Source organism: Aythya ferina, assembly GCF_964211825.1.
Source record: "Aythya ferina genome assembly, chromosome: 19".
NCBI classification, from domain to species: Eukaryota; Metazoa; Chordata; class Aves; order Anseriformes; family Anatidae; genus Aythya; species Aythya ferina.
Window position 1 is genome coordinate 6,791,191 of NC_140309.1, and position 6,000 is coordinate 6,797,190.

The 6,000-nt window shown below is 46.2% G+C and overlaps 1 long non-coding RNA gene across 1 annotated transcript; it reads left to right on the plus strand.

Moving 5' to 3' along the window:
* Positions 1-994: 994 nt before the first annotated feature.
* Positions 995-2,418, plus strand: LOC311421269. Its single transcript, XR_014684775.1, has 2 exons — positions 995-1,213; positions 1,577-2,418. It is a non-coding gene; the product is annotated as an uncharacterized lncRNA (long non-coding RNA).
* Positions 2,419-6,000: the final 3,582 nt, after the last annotated feature.

Genomic DNA, 6,000 nt, shown 5'->3' on the forward strand with positions numbered 1-6,000 from the left:
TGGCTGTGGCTTGTTTAATATTCGAGAGGCTGGCTGGTATTTACCGGCATGCATATTGTCGGAAAGGTCAGTACACAATCTTAGGGTTTCTCTGCACGTTTTCTTTGGGCCTGGAACGAGCGGTTGGTGTTCACTCACCCATGGCAAGCAGAGAAACCATTTATCAGCAGTAAGTAGTTAAAAGAAATGTGCTGAGCTGGTTGGAGGACTAAACCCAGACAGCAGACGTGGGATCAAGGGAGCCACTTTTGGTTTTACACTTCTCTTGAAGTTGCCTTTTCCCTTGAGGGTTGAGCAGACAACGGAGTAAAGAGAACTCCCCTCCCAGCACTGTGAGGGTCTGTCTCTAGTGGGGTGTAGGCAGGGAAAAGAGGAGGGATAAAGCAGTACAGAGCACCCTGTGTCTAGACCCTGTGTGCAGCTGTCCAGGATGTCCATTTCCCAGAGGCAGCGAGGGGCAGGCTCCATGTGCCCTAACCGAAGAGGGGCCCGAGGAGCTTCTTGTCCAGAAGAGCTTCTCTGCGATGCCATCAGATTTTGTCTTCCAAGACAGCGTCCAGTCGCTTCTTGCCAGGCAGATGGTGGCACACAGAGAAGTGGGAGCGGGTAGGGGTGGCTGTGGGACACATCACACACAACCTCAGGCAGCTGCACTCACCATCTCCCTCTGATCCAGCTACTCACGCTCCCTGTGCGTGCCAGAGAGAAAAACGGGCACTGTGAGGGGCTGATTCATGTGCCCTGCTGCAGACGCCCACTTCAGAAGAGAGCAATCACCCTCCGTTAGCGAAGACAGGCGCTTTTGTGACTCCCGAGGCACCTGCAGCAGGGTAAACATTTACCCTGGAGAAACCTGTGTTTAGCCTGATAACTCCCCTGCAGCTGGGGAGAAGAGATGAATGGTTGAGGAGATAGAGACAGGGGGAGGGCACAGGTGGCATTTCTTAATGCTTCCTTTTAAAGTGTGTCCTGCAGCACGAATGGATGGGGTGTCTGTGCATCTGACAGATCGCTGGAAGACAGAGAGCAAAAGAGGTAGAGAGCCACTTCTCCAGCCGTGGTGTGAAGGTTTGGGTGAGCTGTGGGAAGGCAGCTGGACAGCGTGTGCCTTGCGGAGGGGGCTTGTCCCTGGCAGAGCCAGCCCTGCACGAGCAGCGCACACCATGGTGGCAACCCGGCGTGGCTGACATCTGCTTCCCCCTGGCTCCCACAGGTGAGACCGATGGGGCCGTGTGGTGCTGGGGCATACACAGGCACTGACTTCAGCAGGGTCAGTGCTGGCCTAAGAGCATGTCACAAAACCACGTGTGGGGTGGAAGCGAAGAGTTAGGGAGCAACAGCCTGGAGTTGCAAGGGCAAATGACAGCAGAAGAGAGCATCTGCTGCATCATCTGTAATGTCTGGGCAGCGCTGCTCAGGGAGTCTGGAATTAAACCAAAAGGATGTGGGTCTCCCTGGCAGTTTAAGTAACTTGTTCATAGAAGAGATGGTGTCTCGTTCATACAGTTGTGAGAAGCGACTCAGCTTCTCCATCTGTAAGTAAAAGGCGAATTTCCTGTAATGCTGTTCCCTGCAGCATCTCGGCTTCCTAGGCTAACACCCAAGTGCTGATGAGATCTGGTTATGTCTCAATTGAACTTTGTGGCAGTTTGACTTCATTTGGGGATCTTCCTGATGTAATTTGGGATCTTCCTGATGTCTTTTACTCTTGGAGAGAATTGAATGAAGTGTTTCGAACAATTCATATAGGAAAAGATTTTCCTTGGTTGCTGCACCTGAGGTTTGCTCAAAGGCAGCAAGATCTCAGAGCTGGCCATGCCCCAGTGCGATGTCTGCCTGAGGGACAGCAAATGGAGTGCAGTGACCCTCAGCCCAGCACTTGCTGTGATCTGTGTGCCCGCAGGGCTGCTCTGAGGACATCTGGAGCTCAGTGCGGACCTCTTAAGCATCCATCGAGATGAGCACGGATATTGGTGGAGACCTCAGCCTGCAGCGCTCTCACGGCTCTCAGCAACAGGGATAGCACATGAGGGGGAGAGAAAGCACCAAAGGGATTTTTTTCATTGATTTCCAACTCTCAGCCTCCCAGTTTTGAAATTTGATCAAAATACTGAAAGTTGAGAATAATGCCATCAGCTGTATGCACGAGATGAGGACTCTAGTAAGATACTTGAATCTATGTTGAAAACCCCAAATTATTCTTTCCAGAGCAGGGTGGAAATGAAACATATGAAAAATAAAATGAAAGCATCTGATATTTTTGAAGTGAAACATTTCCACTCATCAGTTTGGAACAACTTTTATATTTAAAGGCTTGTTAAATTTCCTGTTAAGAAACCACACGCAGATCTTAAAATCTATCATTGAAAAATAATAACCAGCTCCATTCTGGGTCAAATAAATGTTTCGGTAAGAAAACACAGAGGTAAAGTTGTTTCTTTTTGTTAGAGTAAAAGACTTAGCTCGGCTAAAAAAGCATGTCTGCCAAAGGTTTGCTTGGTGCCCCTATTGCACAGGTCTGCACCTTTTCTCCCAAATTTTAAGCCCAGCCAAGGCAGCCTCTGTTACTGCCGCGCCTCCAGACAACTGCCAGAGAGGTGATGCATCACTGGGTAAGATAGACAGCGGGCTGAAATTGGCAGTTTGATTTACTGAAATAGTTTCAAATCAATTGTTCTGCTATTCAACTAATGCTTGATTGCAGTGTTACATGGATCAGAAAGGCCCGGAATAAATTATAAGCTTTGCTACATGTTCCAGGCTCTCCATTTCAGTAATCACATTGCAGCTGGCCCCACATCACCAAGTAAGAGCTAAGATCAAACAATGATACCGGACACGAAATATCTTCTCAGGTTTAATACCGTAATTGCTCTGTTTTCAGGGCTTGAAATGCCTCTTCAGTGGGCAAATGTGAGTCATCTGCCCCTGGGCACAGATAGTTGGATACATTTCAGCAGTACTTTTGAAGAACAGATCAATTTAGAAGGGATATTGTAACCTGGGAACCAGCCAAGAGACTTCTATCTGTGATTGTGCTTGACACTCGTAATGAAACAAAATTCAGATCACCACAATAAATTTCCAAACAGTGAGTCTTCCAAAAAAAAAATGCTTAGCATTTCCCACAAGACCCTACAAATTCAATCTGCATAAGCTCCAAAATAAGTGTATTTTCTACCTTAAACTAATACTTGGCAGGAACTTTCAATTGGCTCATTTAATTAAGCTGGTGTGCAGATCCCATTTTAATGTATTTAATGCTGCTAAAATGACAGGCATACTGATCAGGAGGATTGTGTTTTTTATTTTTATTTTTTTATTATTATTATTTTTTTTAATTTAGACTCGCTCACATTTCCTTCCCTGCTCACATGACATGCTGCCGCAAGCAGATGCCTCCAGCAGGTGACACAGCACCTCAACACAGCCAGGGGCACTGAGGGGAGCAGGGCACGAAACGAAGGAATGAAATTAATGCACGTCAATCAGGGCATCTCCTGCAGCAGGAAGGAGTGAGTGGCACACAATGCACTCAAGGAATCTCCTCTGCTGCCCAGCGGGAAATAGGAGGATTTGGTGGCCGCTTGCAGTGCTTTGAGAGCCCTGGCCTAAGAGGGTGGAACAGCTCCCCGCGGCTGGAGGGTTTGCCCAAAGGAAAGGAAGGGTTTCAATCAACTTCGTGTGCTTCTGTGTCTCTGTGGCACACCCCATGTGTACACACTTTTAGACATGCTGTTGTTCAAACAAGTTTGGGGGCTGAAGAGAAATCCCTACATGTCCGGTGAAAACGGGCAGAAGAGAAAGAGCTAAATTAGAGTTCTGCTGAAGAACTGGCGGGCTGTGGAGCTCAAGCACATTATTAGACCCTGGAAGATCTGCAGACGAGGAGCCACATGCAGCCAGGTTCAATACCTTTTCCTGCCCATCAGCTGATTTTTCTGTGCTGCTGCCTTTCCTGAGGCTCCTTTAATCCTCCCGGTTGCATGGTTGGCCCCAGCTCAGTGGGGTCAGGCACTAGGTGCTGTACAAAGCCAGCACAAGAAACAGCCAGCAGGCGATGGCTGTCCTCGGGCAGAAAGAGGCCAGGCCGGACACTTTCACAACCAGACCCTGCTCAAAGCACCCTTTGGATGAATCTCCAGCCAGAGCCTGCAGCCCCTGGCCGCAGGGCTGGGGGGGTAAGCAGCCTCTGCCTGGCTCAGAGCCGTGCTTGCGCCTGCAGGGAGCATCTGCAGAATGAGCAGACTGGGAAGGGTTGAGATGAATCCTGTTGGAGCACACTGTGTAGAGCTTTGCACTGGAAGTGGTTAAAAATTTGTTCTTGTAAGTCACTGGAGTTGTAAGTAATTGAAAAGCGAATTTAATGGCAGCCTGCAGCTGTTAGCCCTGGGTATCTAGTGACACAGCAGAGGCTCCAGTGAACCTGGTGAGCTCTTGAGAATGCATATATATATTTTTTAAAATTGGTCCTATCTGCAGGGAGAAATACATGACTGTTGTGTTATCAATTCCCTTTCTTTTCCTTGCTTTGTGTCAGCTTTCTTTTCCTTGCTTTGTGTGATTACTTGGAATGATTTGGGGTTATTATTATTTTTACCTGCCTATCGTCCATTTGCTTCAATCCTCTGTCCTTACAGATATGATTTTTTTTTTTCTTTCCTTGCTTTAAGTCTTGAAGTTAATTCCTTCTTCTCTCTCTGTGAGGATTTTCTTTCTGGCGCTTTTGTGTGCGTGACTATTTCATCTTTCCTGAACACCACTTTGGCATCATCTGAACCACTAAGCTATCTGCTGCCTTGCCATCCCCTGTCTCATCTGAAATCCTGCAGAAGGTGACAAATTACTCAGAGTCCAGCAGTGTTGCAAAGACTTAGGTTTTGGCTCAAGTCCTGTCTTTTTTTGACTGATACTTCCCTAAGCCCCCAGCAAGTGTGGTGATTGTGGATGGCAGAAGGAAAAGTATCTCAGGGTTTATATGATGCTTTCATTTCCAAATAGCTTATAAAGGATTAATAAATGATTAATAGGCAGTATAAATATGAGAAGCATAATTTAACAGGTGACTATAAGCATGTCTAGAAAAGGTATTGTGGAATATTATAAGCAACCTATTGACTGTTCGGGCTTTATACTAATCTGTAAGCATCGATTAGTTATTCATTAAGGTACCTATTAATCATTTAAAAACCTTTTATCACCTATTTTGTGAATACTTGACAGAAAAAAACAACCCAAAATAGTGCATGTAAAAATAGTACTTTCTTCCACAGTCAGCCCTGGGAGATTTCAGAGCCAGAGCTGCCAAAATAAAACCCTAATCCTGACACCACCTTTGCAGAGACCTTGCTACTCTGCATGACGGCAGTGAGCTGAGTGTACACAGGTTTGGGCTCCCCGCTGACCTGCTGCTGTATTCACATAAGAGATCACAGAATCACAGAACTGTAGGGGTTGGAAGGGACCCCAAGAGCTCATCAGGTCCAGCCCCCCTGTATGAGATGCTGGTTCTGCAGATCAACGCGGGACAGAGGGCAGTGGGTGCTGACTCCTACCCAGTCTGTTACGCACTTTTTCAGAGCATGCTTGTATTGAAAATGAGCAAGATATAGGGATTTTTTCCCCTCTACTTTAGGCTCACGATTATAATCTTATCCAGACTTTAAGCTGTAAACTGAGTCAGCGTTACACATAGAGACCGATGAAGCCAGAGTTTCAGCTTCCTCATCTCTGTCCTGCTTTATTCTAGAGTCAGTTCACTGATGAGAGCTGAGAGCAGTCAGGAGCTGCATTTAATGAACCTTCCCTACTGCACACACTTTTTTAAATAATGCGTTTAAAAAATCTGGATTAGGTCTTTTTAGATTTTTTTTTCCTTTCATGCCTTGAGTTTTTCATATCTTTACTAAAAAAAAAAAAAAAAAAAAAAAAAAAGAAGAAATGTAAAAGCAGGACAAGTGGTGTTTGTTTTTCTGGAGGAAGAAATCAGAAATAACTCGG